Genomic DNA, 26,000 nt, shown 5'->3' on the forward strand with positions numbered 1-26,000 from the left:
TCTTTTTCTCGAGTCCACAGCAGTGTATGAGTACGGCCAATTGCGTCACCAACTTTTACAGGAGTTCGAGTGTGAGCGTTTATGCAGTGCGCAAATTCACAATCAATTGTCTATGCGAGTGAAGATTGCCGGCTAAAGTTTTCAAGAATATATACTACAGATGAAACGCATTGCTGCACGTGGGACAACAGACACGGAGTCGGTGATTCGATACATTGTCGACGGACTGAATTTAAAAACGGATTATAAGTACACCTTGTATGGTTGCAGCTCATACAAGGAGCTGCGAGAGAAGTACGAAATCTACGAAAGAACGCTCGCGGTTGATGGGGGCTTGGCCCCGAAAAAAAAAGACTCACAGCCGTTCGAAAAGAAGTCCAATTTCACCAAATATGAAAGGAAGCAACACTGCTACAATTGTGGATCCCAGGAGCATCTACGCAAGGATTGCCGAGCTGCATTAAAGTGTTTCCGCTGCAATCAGACTGGACACATGTCTAAGGATTGCCCGAGTGCTGCTGCCGTAAACGTTGCATACGAGGAAAAACGCCTGAAGTGTCTTAAAATTAACGGCGTGCAAGTCAAGGGGCTCATAGACACCGGTGCAGATGTTTCCCTATTAAAGATGTCAGTGTTTGGCAAAATGAGTGGTGTCCATCTGCAAGCCAGTTCATCAACTTTGAGGGGACTTGGAAACAACATCACACGCTCTGCTGGGCGGTTTACGGCAGAAGTGGAGATCGACGGAATGCGACTGGCACACAAATTCCTTGTGGTGGCCGATCATGCCGTCGGATGCGAATTGTTGCTTGGACACGACTTTATATCCAAGTTCACAATGACATCAACGCCAGGAGGATATAAGTTTTCTCCCCTGCCGGGGGAGGAAACTGAGGACACCAAACAGATAAGTATTTACAACGTGGTCGAAGCAAGTACTGACATAAACATTCCATCGCAGTTCAGAGATGCCGTCCAATCAATGATTCAGGACTTTACTGAAAAGAAGCAGACTGCAGTGTGCCCGATCATGCTGAAGATCGTACCGGTCGAGAAAATAGCGCCGTTTCGACATTCGCCAAGTCGAGTGGCCATCAGCGAAGCCGACGTTGTCAAGCAGCAGATCGATGAATGGGCCAACGCTGGGATAATACGACGCTCATCATCAAATTTCGCCAGCCGGACTGTAATTGTCAAGAAAAAGGATGGGAGCAGCCGGGTCTGCGTGGACTATCGTCAGTTGAACAAGATGGTCTTGAAAGATTGCTTTCCCGTTCTAATCGTTGAAGAGGTGCTGGAAAAACTGGAAAATGCTAAGGTGTTCACCATCATGGACTTATAAAATGGGTTTTTCCACGTTCCTGTGGAAGAAAGCAGCAAAAAATATACGGCGTTCATAACGAATGAAGGCCTCTTTGAGTTCAACCGTGCGCCTTTCGGTTTTTGCAATTCGCCAGCAGTTTTCATCCGTTTTATAAGTTTTGTATTTCAAAACCTTATAAATGAAAACATTCTTGACCTGTACATGGACGATATCGTTATACACGCTGAAACCGCCGACGAATGCCTGGGAAAGCTGAAGAAGGTTTTTGATGCTGCAGCTGAATACGGGCTGAAGATGAAGTGGAAGAAGTGCCGATTTCTGCAGTCGACCATTACATTTTTGGGTCATCAAGTTGGAGGAGGGGAAATCAAGCCTGGATTGGAGAAAACCAAAGCCGTCAGCAAGTTCCCGATGCCGAAAAACATAAAGGCTGTGCAGTCGTTTTTAGGATTAACTGGGTTTTTCCGTAAATTCATAAGAAACTATTCGCTAATCGCCAAACCACTGACCAATCTGCTGCGAAAAGATGTCCCATTTAAAATGAGTCTGGAGGAGCAGCAGGCGTTCGCTACATTAAAGGAAGCATTGGTGAAAGAGCCGGTCTTGAAACTTTATCGCAGGAATGCAAAAACCGAGATACACACTGATGCGTCAAAGGACGGGTTTGCAGCGGCGTTGTTACAATGGCACGAAGGACAATTGCATCCGATCTTATTCTGGAGTAAGTAAACCTCGGAGTCTGAAGCACGACAGCATAGCTATATACAGGAAGCCAAAGCAATTTTCCTACCGTGCAAAAAATGTCGTCAGTACATACTTGGAACCAACTTTAAGCTCGTAACGGATTGCGCTGCTTTCAAGCAAACGTTGTGCAAGAAGGACGTTCCGCGGGAGGTAGCCCAATGGGTCCTGTACTTGCAGGACTACGACTTTGAAGTGGAACACAGACCAGGAGAACGGCTGAAGCATGTGGATTGCCTGAGTAGGTACCCAATTGATGTCATGATGGTATCTTCGGAAGTCACAGCAAGAAATAAGAAAGCCCAGCAGGAGGATACGATGATCAAAGCAGTTTCCGAAATTTTGAAAAGTAAACCATATGACAACTTTAAGTTGAAGGCTGGTCTTGTATACAAAGTGGTGCAAGGCACGGACTTGCTGGCAATACCGAAGTCATTAGAAAAAGAAATAATAGCCGACGCTCACAACGCAGGACACTTTGCCGCTCAAAAAACAATGCATGCCGTACAGCAGAGCTATGGATTCCACATCTGGAAGGAAAAGTAATGCAGATCATAGGAAACTGTATGAAATGCATAATCTACAACAAAAAGCTTGGCAAAAAAGAGGGATGTCTGCATCAAATCGACAAAGGATCACAGCCGCTGTATACTATACACGTGGATCACCTTGGGCCTATGGATGCTACTTCAAAGCAGTACAAGTACATCTTCGCAATGGTTGATAGCTTCAGTAAGTTCGTATGGATGTATCCCACAAAAACAACAGGAGCAGACGAAGTTCTCAAGAAGTCAAGGGAGTGGTCTGATGTATTTGGTAATCCGGCACGCATAGTAAGCGATCGTGGAGCAGCATTTACATTTATTTATTTATTTATTAAATCAACAAATTATCTGTTAATAATGGTACTTAGTTACTAAAGGCGGAAAAAGATAAGTTAAAAGTTAGCTAAATTTAAATGATTATAAATATTGCATGCAATTAGTTTAAGAGACAGTTCAGGGGATAGGGTTTGACAGAGGGAGTTATAATTATGGCATAAAACCCTAAAAGGTTCATGATCAGCATAATTAGACCTACATATGGGTAAACGGATAGGCCAGGTACAGGTAGGTCTAGATGGAAGGGCCAAGTCAATCTGACCCAAGAGAGCTTGGGAGTCAACAGTCCCAAGAAGGAGCTTGTGCACGAACATTACGCCATTGCATATTCTGCGATGGTGCAACGACGGCAGGTCAATAAGATTTAGCCTAGACCGGTAGGGTGGCAAGATTCTACCCGAGTCCCAGTTAAAGTTCCGAAGGGCAAAAATTAAAAATTGCTTTTGCACGGATTCAATAACAACCTGCTGCTCTTTATACTGCGGGCTCCACACACAAGAACAATACTCCAATATAGGACGTACTAACGAGATGTACAGTTGTTTCGTAACGTACGGGTCGTCAAACTCCTTGGACCAACGCTTGATGAACGCTAAAACACCCTTAGCTTTATTTACAGTTGCAGCTATATGGGTGTTGAAACACATCTTATGATCAAAAAGGACTCCGAGGTCATTTGAACTCGAAATTCGCTCAAGGACATGATTTCCTAGAACATATGAGACAAAATGAGGAGCGCGACGGTAAAATGTCATAAGTTTACATTTGGAAAGGTTCAGAAAAAGAAGATTAGTTGAACACCACAATAGTAGTTCACTTAGATCAAGTTGAAGGCGTGTGTGCAAATACCAATCAGAGTAAGAAAGACAGATTTTGACATCATCAGCATACATTAGTGTAGTAGAGTATGTTATAACTTGAGGAAGGTCGTTCACAAATAAAATAAACAGAAGCGGGCCCAGATGACTTCCCTGTGGCACACCTGAAGTAACATTAACAGTATTTGACAACACGTTAGAAAACAAAACACGTTGAGTACGGTTAGAGAGATAGGACAAAATCCAATCTAGAAGATTCGTTGGGAACCCTAATAAAGAGAGCTTGTGAATAAGCAGAGCATGGTTCACAGAATCGAATGCCTTGCTGAAGTCCGTAAAAACTACATCCGTCTGCAAACCAATTTGAAAACCACGGTGGATTAGGTTAGAAAACTCAAGAAGGTTAGTCGATGTTGAACGATGTCTGAAAAAACCGTGTTGCGACGGAGATATCAAGCTGCAACAAAGATGTTGCAGTTGCCGGGTGACCAGGAACTCAAGAAGCTTCGGGATGGCGGAAAGCTTTGCGATACCACGATAGTTTTCAATGTTTGATCTTGAACCTTTTTTGTGAAGCGGAATGATGTAGGACTCATTCCAAATTACTGGAAGACAAGACTGTTCCAAGGAGAGGTTGAAGAGAAAGGTCAAGGGTTTGCAAAGGGACTGGGCACAGTGTTTTAAAATGCAACTTGGTACCTTATCTGAGCCCGCAGAAACGATAGATGACAAACCTTCCAGAACAACGCTTACCTCGAAAAAGGGCAGAAAAATGCTGTTAGCTTGAGGTAGCTGGTACGGATACGGAGTGGATGCGTTGTAAATATGAGACGAGTACGTTGTTTGGAAAAAGTTAGCGAATAAATTTGCAATACCAACAGCAGAAGCTTCTGTTTTGTTCTGGTAATGAAGGGACGGAGGAAAAACGTTTGACTTACGCTTAGAGTTAACGAACGAATAGAATTTTCTAGGATCACTACGAAAGTTACTACTACATTGTGTAAGGTAATAATTATATCACTGACTATTGACGGCAAGGAACAGAGAGCGAGCGGAGGAGTATAGAGCTAAGGCCAACGTGGAGCCCGACTTCTGGTACTTTTTATAGAGCCGGGATTTATTATTTTTTAAGTATGACAAATACTTGGAGAACCAGGGAGGCTTGGACGATACAGGTACAGTGATATCTGGAACAAACGTATTAAGGGCGGAGTAAATAGAACTATAAAACGAGCTAACAGTTGCATCTATGTTCGGTAATGAATAAAGAAACGACCAATCAACACGCGAGAGATGTAGATCTAAATCGATAAAGTTTGTTTTGCGAAAACACTTTATGTGACAAGGAGCCATGGAACTGTCAGCACCTCCAGATTGTGTACACTCCAGTGATATCAACAAAGTTAGATGGTAAGGATCTTCAGGGAGAGATCTTCAAGCTTTGAGGAGTTTGTCAAGGAAAAGAACATCGAGCACATATGGAGCACCACAGGGGTACCAAGAGGAAACGGACAAATTGAACGCGTAAACCGATCTATTCTGAGCATCATTTCCAAATTATCGTCAGAGGAAGCTGGAAGATGGTATAAGTTCGTACCGCGAGTTCAGAGGGCTATTAAAAGCGTGTCTACAAAGCGTTGTCCATTTGAGCTGATGATCGGGGTAAAAATGTGTTGTGGACCGGATAGCGACATACTTCAGCTAATAGAAAAAGAGATGGTTGATAATTTTGAAGACGAGAGGCAAAAGATGCGACAAGAGGCAAAAGAAAATATTCAGCAGGCCCAGGACAGATACAAGGAACAATTCGATAAAAAGCGGAAATGCGAATACGGATACAAAGTCGAAGATCTCGTAGCCATACGTAGAACACAATTTGTAACCGGAAGAAAGATGGCCAGCGAATTCTTAGGACCATACGAAATAACCAACGTGAAACGAGGCGGACGCTTTAATGTTCGGAAGGCAGCAGACGTCGAAGGACCAAGCAATACGACCACAAGCAATGATAACATGAAACTATGGAGCTTTTCTGTAGAAAACGAGGACGCATGGTCATCAGGGACTGATGACTAATCAGGATGACCGAGTGTAAGAAGGAGTAGGCCAGCTGGCCTATTGAGGGGGCAGCGGAGATAAGCAACAGCAGTAATAACAGCAGCAGAGGAACAGCTGATTAGCAGCAACAGCAGTAGTAACAGCAGCATACGGACGCGACTCAAGCAGCAGCAGAAAATCAGCAGAAATAAGCCGTAACATTAAGAACTTTTGTAAGCACACATACCAGGCCACCGCGATAATAATACGAATAAACAATACTCTAAATAATATCTTACATACATTTCCTGAGACGAGTTCCTAGCACTGCTGCCTGTAGCTCGAGCCTGGGTATGGTCGATAGTTTCATTGGGGCACACTTGGTCTTTCCCATTATAAATGCGGACTTCCATCCAGATTTCGTACGTATGCGCCAGTATCCAACTGCTGCATAAGCTGACTCACTTGCATCGCAAAATATGTGTAGTTCAATTGGTTCCCCAAAGAACTCTCCAGCGTAACATCGGGGTATCCTTATCTTGCATGCTTGGCTTAGGCTGCGCAACCAACATTTCCATTGCTTTATATCGTCGCCCTCAATTGGCTGGGGGATCAGGGAATATTCGGCTAGAATTCCAAATGGGTCAAACACAGACATAACCACTCGTAATACTTCTCGCTTAGACGGTATTCTTGATTCTGAAAAGATTGATGCGTCAATTTTGTTAAACGAAAGTGAGAGCCCAAATTCGTCGCTGCGTGTACACCAGTACATTCCCAGGACCTTTTTATAATGCGAAGACTCATCCCTATCAAGAGTTATGGGTTCAGCTACTTGTTCGTTACCAAAAACCTTGTTGAAGAATTTCGAATTGGACACAAACTTTCTCAGTTCGAATCCTCCCTTTTTGTGAATGTCAACTATCTCCTTCACGACTCTCACAGCCGATTCTTCGGATGAAAAACAATGCACCAAATCGGCCACATATTGGTTTTTAATAATGGCATTCACCGCATCTGGATACAATTCCTTAAATTCAAGTGCGTTTCTATTTTTCACATATTGAGCAGAGGCCGGTGAACATTTGGCTCCAAAGGTCATGACCTGCATTTCATACTCCTTCATCTCGTCGCCTGGATTCTTCCTCCATAGTATGCGTTGGGCACATCGATCCTCCTTTCGTATTATGACTTGGTGGAACATTTCTGCTATGTCAGCACAGACTCCAATCGGTTTCTGTCCGAACCTCATAAGAATGTCCGTTAAGGATTGATACCCGTCGGGGCCAGTCATGAGCATGGAGTTTAACGACACTCCATCGACTTCTGCAGCCGCGTCGAAAACAATTCTCAACTTGCCGGGCTTGTTAGGATTTAAGACCCCAAAATGAGGCAGGAACCATTCTTTTTTCTTGTCCACTTCCAGTTCATTGCTTGTGATATGCCGAATGTATGACTTTTCTTCGTATGCTTCCATCAGGTCGCAGTATTTTCTGTAGTACTCTGGATCATGTATAAATTTTCTTTCCAAAGACAATTGTCTCTTTATTGCCATTTTCTTGCTGTCAGGCAAGACGACGTCATCCACTTTCCATAGTAATCCCGTTTCAAAACGGTCACCAATACGTTTTGTCGTGGTTGATAGCAATCGGTTCGATCTCTCAGTTTCTCGACCTTCTACGTGGTTCTTCACAATCCGCACATCCATTTCCGAATTCGTGATGTAGTCCCGCACCAACTGTTCAATGTGCTCGTCATTGTGTTTAACCAGATGTACGGCCTTTACATTACTCATGGGTCCTGATTCTCCGCGACATTTTCCATACGCAACCCATCCCAGATTGGTTAATGCAATGGCTGGCCCAACGTATCCCATAGATCTCATTTGCTTTGGAGCTATCAAATGTAGGTTATCTAGTCCGATTAGTATTTCAGGTCTAGCATTTCTATAGCCTTTCACAGGAATACTCTTTATGTGTGGGTATTGCGAACTTAGCTCAGACATGCTTACGGATTGCTTCGGCAGCCGTAAATCCTTAATAGTCCTTACTCCGTTTAGTGCATAGACCTTGCCTCCACGTTCATCAGATATTCCAATATTAAATCGGCTGACCAATTCCGTTGATGTCTTTTCTCCAAACCATTGCAATGTCAGACTTTCTTTGGGTCCATGTAATCCTAACTCGTCTGCCAGGCTTGCATTTATAAGGGTTACTGCAGAACCTTCATCCAAAAAGGCGTGGCACCTCACTATTTTATTTTTAGCATGAAGATTAACAGGCAATATCTTAAACAAAATCATTGAGCTAGCCTCATGCGTTGCTGTTCCTGTGAACTTTACTTTCTCGCCTGGTTGATTAACTGATTCTGCATGGAGCAAACGGTGAATGCGTTTGGCACATCCATCAAGTCCACATTGGTGATGTCGTCTACATTTTTGACTACGATGGCCGTACTTTAGGCAATTGAAGCATAATTTTCTTTCCCTTACATGCTGCCATTTTTTCTCAAGTTCTAACTGGGCAAATGAGTTACAGTTTTCCAAGTCGTGTTTCCCATTGCAGGCGGAGCACGCCTTCATGGTTACAAGTCCGATGTCGTTTTCATGGAATAGTCTCGACTTTTCCTTCTTTGGCTTGAACGTCGCCTGATCGTCAACCAATCCTGCGTCTTGCACTTCTTCGTCCAATCCCTGAAGCCATAGACTTAAATGACGGATCGATTTTTCATCTCCTAGTTGCTTGGAATGGTGTGCCCACTCCAGTCTCTGTTGCACTGGCAACTTTAAGATTAACTCCTCCATTAATGTTGGGTTTTTTAACTGCTAATGTGCGTAAGCTGCTTCTAAGATTGAAGCCAAGTTTTGTACCTTCATTTTGAACTCTACTAATTGTTCCAATCTCCCTTCGCGAATGCTCGGAAATTCTCTAACGCGACTAATCTGGCTTTTTACGAGTTTCTCCGGTCTACCAAAATTTTCTTTAAGGGTCTCTAAAATATTTGAAACGTTAGAACTGTGAATAAGCAAACATTCAACGGTCTCCCTAGCCTTGCCCTTTATTGCCTTTTGGAGGCGTAACAAATTTTGCCTGTCACTGTATCCGTACTCTGCAGTGGTCATAGTGAAAGCTTCGTTGAACATTGGCCACTCTTCGGGAGCACCATTAAACTCCGGTAGATCGTACAATTTTCTTTGCGTTTCCTGAGAAGGAACCGGTTGCCTTGGTGATGAGACTGCGTCTGATATCACTGAGGGCTCAGCCGTGGTTGATTGTGGTCCTGGCTCGCCAGTTGTCCTTCAACTAATACCAAGGGATCGCAGAAGTATATTAGTTTTTTCATTTGAATTTGATTCATCCGCAGAACTTCCATTTGGAACTGCTGCATTTGCATTGCATTGGCCCGCTGACCTTCTTGCATTTGGCGCCACATCTCCAACATAACGTCAACAACGCCATGTGATTGGGCTTCTTTTGATGTGCCGGCCCCTGCCCCCTCCATATTTGAGGCTTCACCTTGCGCGGATTCTCTTTCCACTTTTCCCATCTCAACGTTGTCCTCGTCCATTTCATCCGTTGCCCTTAATTTGCTCATTGCTCTGGTAATCATCACCCGCAGACTAACCTTTCCCCAAATCAACAATCAAATTGGCACTTACCAAACAAACCACAATCCTGCAATTTTCACTCGATTTCATCAGCCAACTGCGCACTCAAGCCTCTAGTTGCTGGCCCGCAAGAACTTCGTTGGTTAGAGCGAGATGGCAGTATGTGCACGATCTCGCATACATACATATAAATGTGCGCTTTTTTCAGCTGCCTGACGTGCGCACCCACGTTGGCCTCCGTGCTCTGCAATGTTTATTATCCACCCACGAGCGAGATGACCGTCTCCTTGTGGGTTCCGTCGCTTCTCCAATGTCCAGTATACTTCAGTGCTTGCACCACGAGTCTCTGCCCGTCTTCATACAAACTCAAAGAACTCTAGCGTCATTGGCTTCCAAGAAGCGAAATAAAAGATGTTGAGTCCAGGAACGTGAGAATTGCGGATAAAACACAATCGCTTATCTTCATAGGTACTTAGGCGTTGGTTGCGTTTTATTTCCTATTTGCAAAAGGAGGTTAATACTGTGAGGAACCGCGGTTCCCACAGGCCGAATTCGACCAAAGCATAGCCGGATAATGGCGGTGGGACGGTCGGATAAAGGCTGATGGCTGGCTGGATAAGGCGAAGGTCAGCCCAGATACCCACGGATATCCGGATGCGGCGAAGAGGCCAAGGGCCCCGAGAGGAGAAGTGTCCCGCTCTCGGAGAGAGAGAAACGCGAGAGGCAGAGGAGACGGCGGGATCGGGCCGACAGCGATCCGACGCATGACCAAATAAGGGCATGGGATCACGCCACCGGCCAGGCCCCGTTACGAAGACCGAGGAAACCAGGAGACGGCGATGGAAAACTACCAACGCCGAGCCGGGGCCCGTCAAGGGGGCTATAAAAGGAGGCTGCGGCGACGAAGCGGCTCTCTTTTTCCGTGGAGAAGTGATCGCGCGCGCACATTGAAACCCCGCCGAAACGTAAGATTGATACCCGGTACGGTTCAAAGAAGTGCAGTGAAGTGAATAGCAACAGGAAGACAGGCCCGCCTGCCCCCAGAGTGAGTCTAAGTTAAGAGGTGATCCACAATTGCCGGCGGAAGCTAAGAGGGGAGTGCGAGACGTAGAGTGCGGATTTGCGTGGCGGGCCAAAGCAATAGCGGAGGTCAAATTGCCCCAATCATTAGCCTCAACGCTGCCACACCCGACGAGAGCCCACGCGTGGTGGAGATCCATAGATAAGTTAAATTGTAACATCTAGCCCTAAGTCCTAATATAATTACGAATAAAGAGAAATTCGGCTATAGAAAAGGAAGGTCTTATCATTTGTCGTTGGGGGCAACAATAAAAATACGTTGCGACGAATCGGCCGACCGCTGAGCGATCCCAGCAAACTCAAGCGAACCAAGAAGCTGGTTCGTTACAACTGGCGCCCAACGTGGGGCGTACAACGACAAATAGTAGGACAAAGGGAAGAGAAATATAGACGAGAGAATGGGGAAGGGACAATGGATCCACCGGTTGAGAAAGGAGGAGCTTGTCCAATGCGGCCACGCCTTCGGCGTGCGGCTGGAGGGCACAGTGGACGAAATGAGAAGAACATTTAAGGAGTGGATGAGGGAACACGAGGATGAGTCGGAGTGGGCCGATCTGATTGAGGTATGGGAGTGTCGGGCGGACAGGTCCTCGCCGACACCCCGGGCGGACGACAAACAAGCCGCGTACGAGCACCTGGCACCCCCACCCGGCGCAGCCGCAGCGGCGCTGTGGAGGTCCCCAGTCGACATACAGAGAGAATTGATCGCGAGTCTCTCAGTGCCAATACCGGAACGCTCGCACACAGGGACGCCTAGCAGGCCCCGCCACCAAGGAAGGGATCGAAGCCGAGAGACCGAAAGAGGGAGAACCGCACCAGCCACCATACGGCCAGCACACCTGGACTACGCTAGAGTGGCGAAAAAGGTGAGAGAGCGGTCGTTCCGGTTCGACGGGACGTCGAAGCCTCTCGAGTTCTTGGAGCAGTTCGAGTGGTCCGCCGAGACGTACGGTCTGGATCCGGATCTGATCCCAAGGGCGATGCCGGAGCTGCTAAAAGGGCGGGCGCTGATGTGGTTCGTGGCGAACAATCGACAGTGGAGAACGTGGAAAGAGTTCTCGTCCAGCTTCCAGGCTTACTTTCTGCCGCGGGATATTTTGAGAAGTTGCTGCAGGAAGTGAGGATGCGGAAACAGAAATGGGGCGAGCCATTCAAAGAGTATATGGTAGAGATGCAGACACTTATGCGACCCCTGAAATGTCCCCAAGAGGAGCAAACGGAGTTGATTCGTGAGAATAGCATGCCCGATCTGAGAGCGTATATGAGGCCGCACCGGTGCAAGGACCTCGACACCATGATGGAACTGGCAGACGAGTTCGAGGCGGTGGAGAGGGACCGCCTAGAGTTCCAACGGGAGAATCCAACCGTGAAAGCCCGGGCAGCGAATCCCTTCCATAAGCCAGCCGAGACGACGGCATGTCGGCGATGCAAAGACGGCCCGCTGGACGGAGCAGCACGGGAGGAAAGGGGAGCGCGTGTCCTTATGCCGACACCGACCAACGGCAATATCGAGAACGGATATGTCAAGAATCCGGCCCAGGCGTGCCGAAGGTGTGGGAGCGCGGATCATTGGAGCCGGGAGTGCAACGGCCGACCTCTCACCTACTGCTGGAGATGCGGAAAGGTGGGCATCTCGGCATGGCAGTGCTGCAGGAAGACGGGAAACGCCCCGCGACCCACGCCGCGGAGGGCCGTGCCAGGGTCGCAAGAAACGGTCCCTCAAGCCTAGTCGGCAGGCTGACCAGCGAGGAGGAACAGTTATCCGCAGTAGTGGAGGTCGCGGGCATGGAGCTGCAAGCCACGGTGGATACAGGAGCGACCAGCAGTTTCGTGAGCCGCGAGCTGGCGGACCGACTAAAGGGTGAAGACCGGGAGGCGGCGGCAAGGAAAAGGGTGAGGTTGGCGGATGGCCATAGCCAGGAGGTCACGTGCCAGATTGAAACGAAGGTATGCTTTGGGAACAAGGAGATCCCAATGGTGCTACTCGTATTGCCGGGTGTGATTGATGAGTTAGTGTTGGGATGGGATTTTCTCCGCGCGGTCGGGGCAGTGGTGACCTGTGCAGGGCACAGGGTGGTGATCCCTGCCCAAGATCGGGAACGAGGAGACCAGGAGGAAAGACTGTCCGTGGCGAAGGCCGAAGCTGGAGACACGGCTCCGGAGTCCGACAACAAAACGGACACGACCCTAAGAGTGGCCGCCAGAGAGGTGTCAGCGGGCATGAGGCAGAATGAGGGGGCGAGGGAAGAGCCAGTGGATGACTTCTTAGCCCGAGAGTTGGAGGCATTTTCCAAGATCGAGGGGGTGTCTAATGGCGGTGCACACAATCAGCATGAGTGACCCGCAACCGATTAAGCAAAGATATTACCCGAAGAACCCCAAAATGCAGGCCGAGATTAACCAGAAAGTGGACGAACTATTAGAGATGGGATGCATAGAGACGTCAAAGAGCCCCTACAGTTCGCCTATAGTGATGGTAAAGAAGAAAAATGGCAAATGGAGATTGTGCGTGGACTTTCGTCAAGTTAACGCGAGATCAGTAAAGGACGCGTACCCAATGCCCAGGATCGATTACATACTCGATCAACTGCGGGAAGCGAAATTCATAAGTAGCCTAGATCTGAAGGATGGATATTGGCAGATCCCCCTGGCCGAGAGCAGCCGGCCGATCACGGCGTTCACGGTGCCCGGAAAGGGGTTATACCAATGGAAGGTGATGCCGTTTGCGTTACACTCCGCGTCGGCCACCTTTCAACGGGCGTTAGACCAAGTGATTGGGCCAGAGATGATGCCGCACGCGCTCGCGTACCAGGATGACATAGTGGTCATCGGGCGAACAGAGGAAGAACACCGAAGAAACCTGAAAGAGGTGTTTCGACGGCTGCGCTTGGCTAACCTGCGGCTGAACGCAGACAAGTGCGAGTTCTTTAGGAAAGAGCTGCGGTATCTGGGCCACAAGGTGACCGGCGAGGGGATATGTACAGACCCCGAGAAAGTCGCAGCCATAGCCGAACTGAAACCGCCGACAAATGTCAAGGAGCTGAGACAGTACTTGGGAGTGGCCTCATGGTACCGGAGGTTCGTGCCCGACTTCGCCACCCTCGTGCAGCCCCTGACCGGGCTCCTCAAGAAGAAGACGGAATGGGTCTGGACACAAGAACGGCAAGAAGCGTTCGAGGAGGTGAAAAGACGACTAGTGGCGGACCCCGTGCTGGCGTACCCCGACTTCTCGAAGAAGTTCATCCTGCAGACAGACGCCAGTGATTACGGGCTGGGTGCGATTCTCACACAGGAGACGGGAAGGGGCGAACGGGTAATATCATATGCTAGCAGGACGCTAAATGGACCCGAAAGGAACTATTCGGCGACCGAGAAAGAATGTCTGGCCATTGTATGGGCCATCCGCCGGTTGAGGCCATACTTGGAAGGATATCGCTTCAAGGTGGTTACGGACCACATGGCTCTGAAATGGCTAAATAGCATAGAAAGTCCGTCGGGGAGAGTGGCGAGATGGGCATTAGAGCTACAGCAGTACGACTTTGAAGTCGCGTACAGGAAAGGACAGCTCAACGTGGTAGCCGACGCACTCTCCCGACAACCGGTGGAGGAGCGAGGCCGTCGGATAAGAAATGAGGAGGGAACACAACCAGTAGGCGAGCCGCCCTGCAAGTGGTTAGAGGGCATGGTAGAAAAGATCAGAAAAGAATCCCCGAAGTACCCCGACTATGTGGAGAAGGGGGGAAACTTGTACCGGCACATTCCTCACCGGGCAGGGAGCGAAGAAGTCGCCTCGTGGAAGTTATGTGTGCCGAAATATGCCCGAGAAAGGGTTTTAGAGGAAAGCCACGATAGCCCGGAAGCAGGCCACGCCGGCGGAAGGAGAACCGCGGCACGGGTGGCGGCAAGATATTACTGGCCAGGGATGTACAGGGACGTGAGGGCCTACGTGCGGAAGTGCGAACTATGTCTTCGTTTTAAGCCAAGTCAGCTACAAGCGGCAGGAGAAATGTTGACACAGGTGCCGGAAGAACCATGCGCAACGGTATGCGCGGACTTTGTGGGTCCTCGTGTGTGCCGAGGTCGAAGCATGGGAGCTCGACGCTGTTGGTGCTAGTGGATCGATTCTCCAAGTGTACCGAGTTGGTGCCGCTGAGGAAGGCCACAGCAGATGCACTAATAAAGGCCTGTCGAGAGGCCCGTTTTGGGGCGCCCAAAGTCTTCATTACGGACAATGGGGTGCAGTTTGCAAGCAGGGCATTTACAAGATTCCTGGAGCAGCTAGGAGTTAGCCACCAGTTTACGGCGCCATACACGCCGCAAGAGAATCCGACAGAGCGAACGAACAGAACGGTAAAGACCATGATAGCTCAGTTCACCGAGGGTGATCAAAGGTGTTGGGACGAAAAATGGCCGGAGCTAATGCTGGCCATGAATTCGGGAGTGTCGGATACAACGGGATATTCACCGGCGTTCGTGGTGCAAGGAAGGGAACCCCGGCTGCCAAAGGCCCTATATGACGAGGAGACGGTAGGCACGGGACAAGGCACAGAGACGCCGGATGAAAATGCGAAGAAATTAAAGGAGCTGTTTCAGTTGGTTCGACGCAACTTGGAAAGGGCAGCCCAGGATCAGGCCAGGCATTACAACCTGAGAAGAAGACCGTGGAGACCCAAAGTGGGAGAGGTCGTGTGGGCCAAACAGCACCACCTTTCCAATGCAGCGGAGGGATTCACCGCGAAGCTGGCACCAAGGTACGATGGGCCATACCAGATAGAGGGCTTTATATCCCCGGTTATCTGCAACCTAAGAAAGGAGGGCGACAGGAAGAAGAGAACGGCACACATACGAGATCTGAAACCCCAACCCGAGGAGCGAGAGACACAGGGGTGAAGGAGAATGGCTGTAATAGGTCGCCCTAAAGGGTCACGCAGGACCAGGAACGGTAGAGTGCCACGCAGGACACTGGGTAAGGGTGCCGCGCAGGACACGCACGAGACTCGTCGTTACGCAGGGTGATGGACTTGTGCACTTGGATCAAAACAAAAAAAGGGGGAACAGGAAGACCGTGGTTGGAGAAATCTGGAAAAAAAAAGCGAAAATTAGTAAAAAGAAAGAAAAATATAACGAGAAGAGGAAAAGCTCAGCAAACCTGAACAGGAAACGCGTCACCCAAAGCTGGGAGGCGAATCCAGGGTCGGGGAGGGTAATCTCAGACAGCGGATGACCAGGAAAACCCAGGGGCCAGGCTCACGCCTCACGGAACGACGGGTGCCGCTCATGCGTGGACTACCGGGCGAGGAGTCGGATGATCCTCGGGTCCGAGCCACTGTGTGAGGGAGACACCTGTCAAAAGAGTACGGCCGGTGGCGCATAGGAGTTGCCCTGGGATGTGAGCCAAAGATTCCAGCCCGGGCGGAGGGTCGGAGGACCCATTGTTCACGAGCGGAATCGCGGCAAGCGGCCCGCATTGAGGGCAGAGGGCGAGCTGGAAAGGGAGAAAGGGTTAAGTAAAAGTCATCCGGGTCGGGAGAACTCACCCAGGCCAAGGAGGGTCCGAGCAGCACGGGATGAAGAAGACAGGTCGACGGTAGCATGTAAGAATAAATAGCAATTTTTATAGCAATTAAAAGTAAATAATTAGCAATCCATTAATCCATTAAATAGCAATTAAAATAAACAAAAATAAAGGGCTAAATAAAAATTGTGAATAAGCAAAAATAAAATGGGGGAATAAAAAGCAAAATAATCATGAACGGGAAGGGGGTGGGTCCATCAAAGATGGAAAAGTGTTATCCATGAGCCAACAGAGAAACGCGGCGAGAACACAACAGTATCCAAAAAAAAAAGGGATAAGGCGAAATCGGATAGAGAGCGGAGAGCGCGACGGCACTCACACAACCAGGGGAAAGATGCCGTTAGAGAGCGCGGCCGGCAGAGAGACGAGGCTGAGGGCCATGAGTACAAACGCAACAACCGTTAGAACCAGGCAAGAGAGACCGAAACACGGAGCACCGGCACCGTTAGAGGGAACGATTGGCAATGCAACGCGTGTATATAGGCGGGTGGAAAACGGAACAACGAACACTTGAAGGTAATTATCACCAGAAAGAACGCAAGAAAAAGTAGCAATAATAAAAGATGGAGATGAAACGCGGGCTCAACCACGAGGATGGCAGGAAGAAGATGGAGGATCTTAGGGCCTTCCTGGAGGAGCAACAGGCGATCGTAGGAGAAGGGGGCTATCGCGCCGGTATTTCTCGTCAGCGACGGGTGTCTTTGCTCTCGCGTAGCGACGAGGAGGATTGGTGTGATGGCTCCCAGTTCCTTCAGCTGCTGGCCTCGCCGTTGGTGTCACCGGCGCCGTCGGGGCACGACTCGGTGTCGCCGACGGTGTCATCGGATGAGGGCGCCGAGGAGGGCGACGACGAGGTCCTATGCACCGACGGCCCGCGCGCACCAACCGCTCAAGAGAAGGCCAGGTGGAGACGGCAGCAAAGGGCGGAGCCGGAGACGAGGAATGGAAGGCCGCTGACCCTGCGCGACAAAATCGAGGCGGTGAGGCGGAGATTTCAAGAGGCGACGCCGGAGGAGAAGCGCCGGATGCACCGAGTGCTGGAGAGGGCGCGGGCGATCAGGCTGAGGGCCGAGCGGATGGAGGCGCGGCGGCGACAGTCGGAAAGAGCCGCCAGTACGGAGGAGCACGGCCAAGAGAGCGACGAGGCGCCGCCACCCCCACCATTCCGGGTGGTGCTGCCGCCGATGCAGCCCCGGACCGACGAGGCGGAGACCGAGGGGGCGCAGCCCCAGGCCACGGGCAAGCAGGCTACGAACCCCGAGGCCGAGTGGCAGCGGCGGCTGCAGCGGGCCGAGGAGGAGGAGGGCGAGCTGTGGCAGCCTACGCCACCGGCCGAGGATGACGAGGGCCCCGAGAGGCGGCAGCCGCAGGCCGAGGAGGAGCAGCACCAGCAGCACCAGCAGCAGCAGCACCAGCAGCACCAGCAGCCACATCACCAGCAGCAGGGGCAGGAGCAGTGGCAGCAGCAACCACAGTGGAGGGGACCGGAGGCGGCCGTAATGGGACCGTACGTATCGCAGGAGGTGCGGACCGCCGTGCGCCAGGGGATGGTGTGGCACCACCAGACCCAGGCCGGCGCCCGGGTGTGGGAGGAGAGTCCACGCGGCAGCAACAACAGGGACCCGCGGAGGAGGGACCCCGGACCCGCCCCCACGACCTCAGCGGCAGCAATGGCGACGACGGAGGCAGCGACGCGCACTGCAGAAGCGGCGAAGGTGACAGCAGAGACGCAGGCCGCGGAAATGGCGACGGCGGCCCAGACGGCGACGGCGGTCCAGACGGCGATGGCGGTCCAGACGGCGACGGCCGAGGCAGCGGCAGACACGGGGACGGCGGAGGCGGCGACGCGAACGGCAGAGGCGGCGACGGTGGCAGCCGGGACGCAGACCGCGGAAACGACGACGGCGGTCCAGACAGCGACGGCCGAGGCAGCGGCAGAAGCGGCGACAGCACCGACGGAGGTGGAACTCGCGGAAGTCGAGGCGTGGGAGCGCGGACCGTGGGTGTGGCCCGCACCGGAGAGGTCGACGGCGGCCGAGCGCCCGGCTCTGAAGCGGCAGGCCTCCTGCCCGGAGCCCTGTGCTGGACCGAAGCGGCCGGCCCTGCAACGGCAGAGCTCGGCACCGGCAGCCACGGTCCAATGGACGGCGATCCCGCGGGAGGAGTGGCCGGCGGCGGTGGTCCGCGCGCAGACCCAGATTCGCCTCGTGGGTAGGAGGGTGAAAAAGCTGGTGAGCGAGCGGGGTACCCGGTACCGCATGGCGATGTCGGCCACACGCACGGAGGTGTTCCGCGAACAAAAGTAGAGAAAAAAAAAGGAAGAGGAAAAAAAAGAGCAAAAGGGAACGAAAAAAAAGGGGAAAAAAAGGGCGAAACAAGCGGGAAGAAAGTGAATAAAGAGAAGACGAAAAAGAAAGAAGTGGAATTATTACTGGGGAGAAATATCGAGTGGATCGCCTAAACGCCCCTACACCTTATCGATAGGCGGGGATTCGGCCCCAGCCAGAAAATTGCAAGGGCTGGCAGCGCCGCCCGAGCAAAGGCGCCAGAGGGCGCCAGGGCGCCCGTGATCCCAGATGCAGTAAGGAGCGCGCGTAAAATGGGGCCGTTTGAATGGGGAAGGCACACTCCGTCGCAAGGTCGCGGAAAACGGGAGTATTCCGCTGCGGGAAGAAAGAGGGGGGTGTGAGGAACCGCGGTTCCCACAGGCCGAATTCGACCAAAGCATAGCCGGATAAAGGCGGTGGGACGGTCGGATAAAGGCTGATGGCTGGCTGGATAAGGCGAAGGTCAGCCCAGATACCCACGGATATCCGGATGCGGCGAAGAGGCCAAGGGCCCCGAGAGGAGAAGTGTCCCGCTCTCAGAGAGAGAGAAACGCGAGAGGCAGAGGAGACGGCGAGATCGGGCCGGCAGCGATCCGACGCATGACCAAATAAGGGCATGGGATCACGCCACCGGCCAGGCCCCGTTACGAAGACCGAGGAAACCAGGAGACGGCGATGGAAAACTACCAACGCCGAGCCGGGGCCCGTCAAGGGGGCTATAAAAGGAGGCTGCGGCGACGAAGCGGCTCTCTTTTTCCGTGGAGAAGTGATCGCGCGCGCACATTGAAACCCCGCCGAAACGTAAGAGTGATACCCGGTACGGTTCGAAGAAGTGCAGTGAAGTGAATAGCAACAGGAAGACAGGCCCCGCCTGCCCCAGAGTGAGTCTAAGCTAAGAGGTGATCCACAATTGCCGGCGGAAGCTAAGAGGGGAGTGCGAGACGTAGAGTGCGGATTTGCGTGGCGGGCCAAAGCAATAGCGGAGGTCAAATTGCCCCAATCATTAGCCTCAACGCTGCCACACCCGACGAGAGCCCACGCGTGGTGGAGATCCATAGATAAGTTAAATTGTAACATCTAGCCCTAAGTCCTAATATAATTACGAATAAAGAGAAATTTGACTAAAGAAAAGGAAGGTCTTATCATTTGTCGTTGGGGGCAACAATAAAAATACGTTGCGACGAATCGGCCGACCGCTGAGCGAGCCCAGCAAACTCAAGCGAACCAAGAAGCTGGTTCGTTACAATACATTTTATTCTTATATGTAGGTAATATATCTACGCACGCTTCGTCTTTTCTCCCCGCTCTTTTTTCGACTGCTCAAACTAATGTGACCTTCTTGTCTTTGCATATTGTGACCATTTTTCTTCTTGTCTTTTCATAGTGTGGCCATTTTTCTTCTCTCTTTTTTCTTTATGTAGGGTATCTGTGCCCTTGCTTAAAACTAAGTAGGTTAGGTTAGGTTAGGTTGAGGCGGCTGCCGGGCTCGCTCGGAACCCGTCACACTTAGGCCGGTTTCGGCCCGTTGTGATACCGCATAGGATCATTTCCTTCCTGCGTTGTGAGACTTCCTGTCAGCAATTATCCCATCCAGATGCTCTCACAAAGTTCGCTATCCTCCTGGGACATAGTTTGGACATCTCTGAGATGTCGTGTAGAAAGGCTGAGCCCAGGTGCTGTAGCCTTCTTCTGCTGAGAGCTGGGCAGGAGCAGAACAGATGTTCCACTGTCTCCTCCTCTTCCTCGTCTCTACAGCTGCGACAAAAATCGTTATGTGGGGCCCCCAGCCTGTTAGCGTGGGCGCCTATTAGCCAGTGTCCCGTGAGGGAACGTGTGACTACGCTGCACCTTTTCCTGCTTAACTTGAGGAGCTCGGAGGTGCGCTTCATGTCCATGGTCGGCCATGTTTGCCGAGTTGTGCGACATCGTGGCACTGTTTGCCACATATCGTTTTTTAGTCGCTTGTATTGCTCCCTTATAATGAGCTTACAGGTGGCATATTGGCATACAGATATCCTCCTTGTCTTGGAGAAGGGGGATTGTAGTGCCAGATCTGGCCAGCTCGTCCGCTATACAGTTGCCCTCGATGTCCCGGTGGCCCGGGACCCAAATCAGGCTAATAGCAAATTGCTGAGCCATCTCGTGCAGAGATTTGCGGCAGTCTGCCACGGTGGCCGAGTTCGAGGAAATCGCGCTTAGCGATTTGATCGCAGCCTGGCTGTCGCTATAAATGTTTAGCTTGGTTGCCGTGACGGCAGCCGCTTGTAGGCAGTCTAGAGCCTCCCTGATTGCTATGACTTCCGCTTGAAAGACACTGCAATGATCTGGGAGTCTGAAGGAATGCCTTATGCTTAGCTGTTCAGAGTAGATTCCCCCTCCGACTCTGTCGTCCAGCTTTGATCCATCTGTGAAGATGTTTATGGCCCCATCTGGGCCTGGGAGTCCCTCGAGCCATTCGTCTCTGTGAGGGATGATTGTGTCGAAGGGAGTGTCTGTGTACTCTCTTGAAACTTGGTAGTCTGTTTTTGAGGGGACGGTACTGCTATTATTTAATATGGCTGAGTGACCTATGCACTGTGTCACCCATTGATCTGAGTCTCTTAGACGTCTTGCTGCTGCTTCTGCCCGTTCCTTTCCTGCGAGGTCAAGGCTCTGTAGGCATAGGATGGCATTTAGCGCATAATTTGGGGTGGTGCGAAGAGCTCCGCTGATGCATAGGGCGGCAGTTTGCTTAACTTTGCCCATTGTCTTGGTGATCGCCCTTTTTGATAGGGCCGGCCACCACACCGTAACTCCGTAGAGTAGTATTGGTCTAACTATAGCTAGATATATCCATTGGACTATGCTTGGGTTCATACCCCATCTTAGCCCAATAGCTTTTTTGCATGTGTAGAGTGCAGTCATTGCCTTCTTCACTCTGTCTTTGACATTCAGGTTCCAGCTAAGCTTCTTGTCAATTACCAACCCTAAGTAGCTGGCACTGTCGCTAAAGGAGAGCCTGCATCCTTGTAGTATTGGAGGGTTGAGGGGCGGGACCTTGAATTTATTTGTGAATAGTACGAGTTCCGTTTTTGAGGGATTTACTCCCAGACCGCGCGATTCTGTCCAATCCGACAGTTGCGCTAGCTTTGTGGACATTAAGTCGCACAGTGTTTGGGGGTATTTCCCCGAGAAGATAATCGCCCCCCCTTCTAGGTCACATAGAATCTTGTTGACTGCTATGTTCCACAGAAGAGGAGACAGGACACCACCTTGCGGGGTGCCTCTGTTGACATACCTTGACTGGGCGGACGATCCCATCGATGATGTCACCGTCCTGCATGTGAGCAATTGATCAATGAGCATCACCAAGTGACGGTCCACCCCCAGGTCAGTCAGGGCTTCTGTAATGGCGCCCGGTACAACGTTGTTGAAAGCTCCCTCAATATCGAGAAAGGCTATGAGTGAGTACTCTTTGTGATGCAGAGATTTCTCTACCGCTGAGATCACTTCATGAAGAGCCGTTTCCGTGGATTTTCCTTTCCGGTAGGCATGCTGTGCGTCTGACAGCAACTGAGGGTGTATAGTTGTCCTCAGTTGCAGCCCGACGAGTCTCTCAAAGGTTTTGAGGAGGAAGGACGATAGGCTGATTGGTCTAAAGTCTTTTGCAGCTGAGTGCGAGGCTTTCCCAGCTTTGGGAATGAAGACTATCTTTGCCTTAAGCCATGTTCGCGGGATTGTACCCACAGCCAGTATCTTCCTGAAGATACCTTGTGGCCAGTTGATGGCCGTATCCCCGGCCTTCTGAAGTTGGGCCGGGATTACCTGGTCTGGGCCTGGCGATTTGAACGGGTTGAAGCTGTTTATTGCCCAGCTTATGTTACGTTTTGTGAGGATGTGATCCATCGAGGTTACCGGTCCCTCTCCTGGAAGATGTGCCGTCTCGATGGTTGTGCACCCTGGAAAATGTGTGTCTAGTAGAATGTGCAGGGACTCCTCACTGGAGTTAGTCCACGTGCCGTCATTCCTTTTAAGATACCCTACCGAGGGGCTAGTTTTTGAGAGAATCTTGCGAAGCCTTGCGGCCTCTGACGTTTCCTCAATTTCCGAGCAAAATTTTTGCCAAGAGGCCCTTTTTGCTTTCCTTGTTTCCTTTTTATATAGTGACAGACTGATTTTGTAGTCTGCCCAGTGGCTCTCCTCGTTCGCGCTTTTGGCCCTGTTGAAGAGGGTCCTGCAGCTTTTACATAGGATGTCTATTTGTTTTGACCACCAGGGGGGTTTCTTTTTCCCCCTAGGTTTGCTAGAGGGGCATGCTGCCGCGAAGGCTTTGTTGCATGCCTCTGTGAACCTGTTCACTAGGCGATCTAGGTCGTCTTTTGTGTCAGGGCATGATGGTGCTTTGGAGGGGAGTAAGTCCTCCAGGGCTGAGCTATATTTTTCCCAGTTGGCTTTCCTGGGATTAATATAGTGCTTAGGTTTCGGACACTCGAGGGATAGTGTGGTCTCGATGTATCTGTGGTCAAAGAAAGAGTGGTCATCAAGGACTTGCCAACTCTTGACTATGTCTAACTGGTTGGAAGACACTAGGGTGATGTCAATAACCTCCTGTCGATTTTTAATTATGAAAGTGGGGTTGCCCCGATTACAAATAAATAGATTTGAGTTAAGGATGAAGCTGAAAAGTGACTCACCCCTTACATTTGTGTTCGAGCTCCCCCATTGAGTGTGGTGAGCGTTGGCATCGCAACCTATTAATAGGTCTATGTCCGACCTCTCGCTGTCGCTGGCTAGTTTTCGAACAAGGTCGTTGGGAGGATCGTTTCCCTCATGGGCCATGTAGGACGACATCAGCCTTAGATGTGTCCCTTTCAGCTCTAGGCTTGCCGCCGTGCTGTCGCTATCGCTATAATTATGGAGCAGAAAGATATTAAGGTGCTTTCAGGCGAGAATGCAGGTGCGGGTTTTACCTTCATGTTGAGCTACAATTATCTTGTACTCCTTCGACCCTAGTCCACAAACCTTGTCTCCCACTATCCAAGGTTCCTGGATCAGGGCTACGTCTGCTCCGCTCTCTTCGAGGCGGAGTATAAGAGCAGCGGATGCTGCTTTACAGTGGTGGAGATTGATCTGAAGGAGCCTCAAGAACATCCTTAGTGTTCTCCACCACTGTAATGTCGGCATCCGGATCGGCCTCGACTTCCTCGTGGCAACACATCGCCTCGAAGTCGCATCTCAGCGTGCCATCGGTGGAGTAGCCCTCTGGGTCTATCTCTGTGTGATCGTCGGGTGCTTCGATCTCCGAGGCAGCGTCCTGCTCGACTGGCTTGTCGCCAGGACGTGCCTCGGCCGCCGCATCCGACTTGTAGACCTTTACGGTCACAGAGCTGAACCCAAAATTGAGCTCGCCTTTGGCAGCCTCAATCGGGGCCAGCGACTCTTTGTTGAGGACGACCACCGCCTGGTTTGTGGGGCCCTGTGTCGTCTCAACTTTGACCACCTTCCAATCCGCTGTTGGGAGGTGGGGGTTGCATCTTTGCAACATTTTTAGGATGCGCTCCGGCTCCTTCATGGAGGCGGGCACCCAGACTCTCGCCCTTGGTCTACTGGGCACTTCGCTCCAGTCTACAGCGACGAGCTTCGCCCCTGGGTAGACTTCCCCGACTTGCGCTACCACTGCTTTGTACAGCTGTACGGAGCGCTCGAGCGATGGTGTACGAGCGATGGTGACTCATCACCCGCCACTTTACCAGCAGGCAGAGCAGCCGCAGGTATCTGCCAAGGTATCGGTTTTGGGAGCCAATTCACCACCCACCCCGACACCGGGATGGGACCCCTTTGGGCTCTCCCTAGCATTTTCCGCCGCGCCGGGCCAGGCCTTTGGGCCGCTGCCTTCACCTGTTTGGGATTGCTCCCTGTTGGCATTTGGGGAGTGCCAGACTCATTTTTTTTGTTTTTAAATTCTTCCATTCTTTTCCCACGAGCTGCAGAGAAGGGGTACGGTCCGTCCGGGCAGAGATCCACGTTGCCCGGATAAGGCATACTTAGAACAGGGGGCTGCCAAGTCCCTGAGCTCTCCGTTAACGACTGGGCTAGTTTTATATACCGGGCCCCCAGCCAGGCTGACTCTCGGCACGGGTCGAATAACACTCTTAGTCCGGCCCGGTGTGAGCTGAATGTGGGGGGTTGGGATGTGGGTAGGTAGTGTGTAGGGATAGGGGGGTGTGTGAGCTACTTATACGAGGCGGCACCACAAGCGCATCGTCAGTGTTGCTACTTCGAGAACACCCGCTGGCTGTCCGGGGCTGCTTATTTTCGGTACTCTCCCTAGGGATGTCCGATTATTCGCAGCTGACCTACCTATATGACCTGTATATAGGTAGGTCGTTCGCTATCCGCAACCTGCGACCCGTCCGGTGGCCTCAGCTAGGCCCCCTTTGAGCCACCTCACGAGCTCATCAGACCAGAAAAACTAAAACTAAGTATATATAAGCTAATTTTTCTCGACAACATCCCCACCACCGTGAATCAAGCACGCTCGTGATTCACAATATGTATAGCTATGCGCCATTCCTTTCGAGTTGGCTGGTACTTCTCCTCTTATGGATGTGGTGTCTGGCTAGAATTGGGAGAACCTAAAAGAAAGTGATTAGGGGTTATCGGATCGTCAGTGGGGTTATCCAGAGCATATGTGTAAGCGGTCTGGAATTTACTATGTTTTCAGCGTTACACATTAGGCTATACAGTATGTCTTCTTTCAGGTTTTTGTCATGCAGCGCGTGTCCTATGGCCCTCTTCACACTTCGTACCAATCTTTCCCAGCACCCACCTGCATGGGGGTTTAGCGGGCAATTAAACAGCCATTTGATCTGCTTGGTTGACAGCTCGTTCGCTATTCTAATGTGATCGAGGTCCTGTAATTCTCTTTTCAATTCACGCTCAGCTCCCACCAAATTGGTACCATTGTCAGATCGGATTCTTACTGGTCTTCCGCGCCGCGCCATGAAGTTATGCAATACTCGAAGACACGTATCTGTTGTCAGGTCCCTGGCAATTTCCAAATGAATTGCTCTTATTGTAAGGCATGTAAATATGCATATCCAGCGTTTCTCGGTACTCCTTCCTCTTACAACCAGAAACGGTACCATATAGTCGATTCCAACATATGAGAATGGGCGTACGTACGGAGAGAGTCTGTCCTTAGGAAGTTGTCCCATTAATGGCGTTTTTGGTGAAGCTCTCTGGATTTTACAAGTCATACCATTTATAGCTGCACGGCGAACCTCCTGTCGGCAGTGTGGTATGTAGTATTTTCTGCGTATTTGTGCTATGATTGTGTTTTCATTCTGGTGTTTCCATAGCTCGTGATAATGTCGCAAGATCAATTTTGTAACGTGATGCCCTTGGGGCACTAATATTGGACGCCTGGTTTCTTCTCCAACCGAACATGCGTTATTAATACGCCCATTCATGCGGATCACTCCTCTTCCGTCTATGATCGGAGACAACTTCCACAGCTTGCTGTTCTTTTCGATGGACTGTCCAGTCAATAGCGCCACCCGCTCATCATGAAATGCAACATCCTGTACATTGCGGATCACTATGAGTACAGCTTTTTCAATTTCAGCTAC

This window comes from Drosophila miranda, chromosome XR (genome assembly GCF_003369915.1).
Source record: "Drosophila miranda strain MSH22 chromosome XR, D.miranda_PacBio2.1, whole genome shotgun sequence".
Lineage (NCBI taxonomy): Eukaryota > Metazoa > Arthropoda > Insecta > Diptera > Drosophilidae > Drosophila > Drosophila miranda.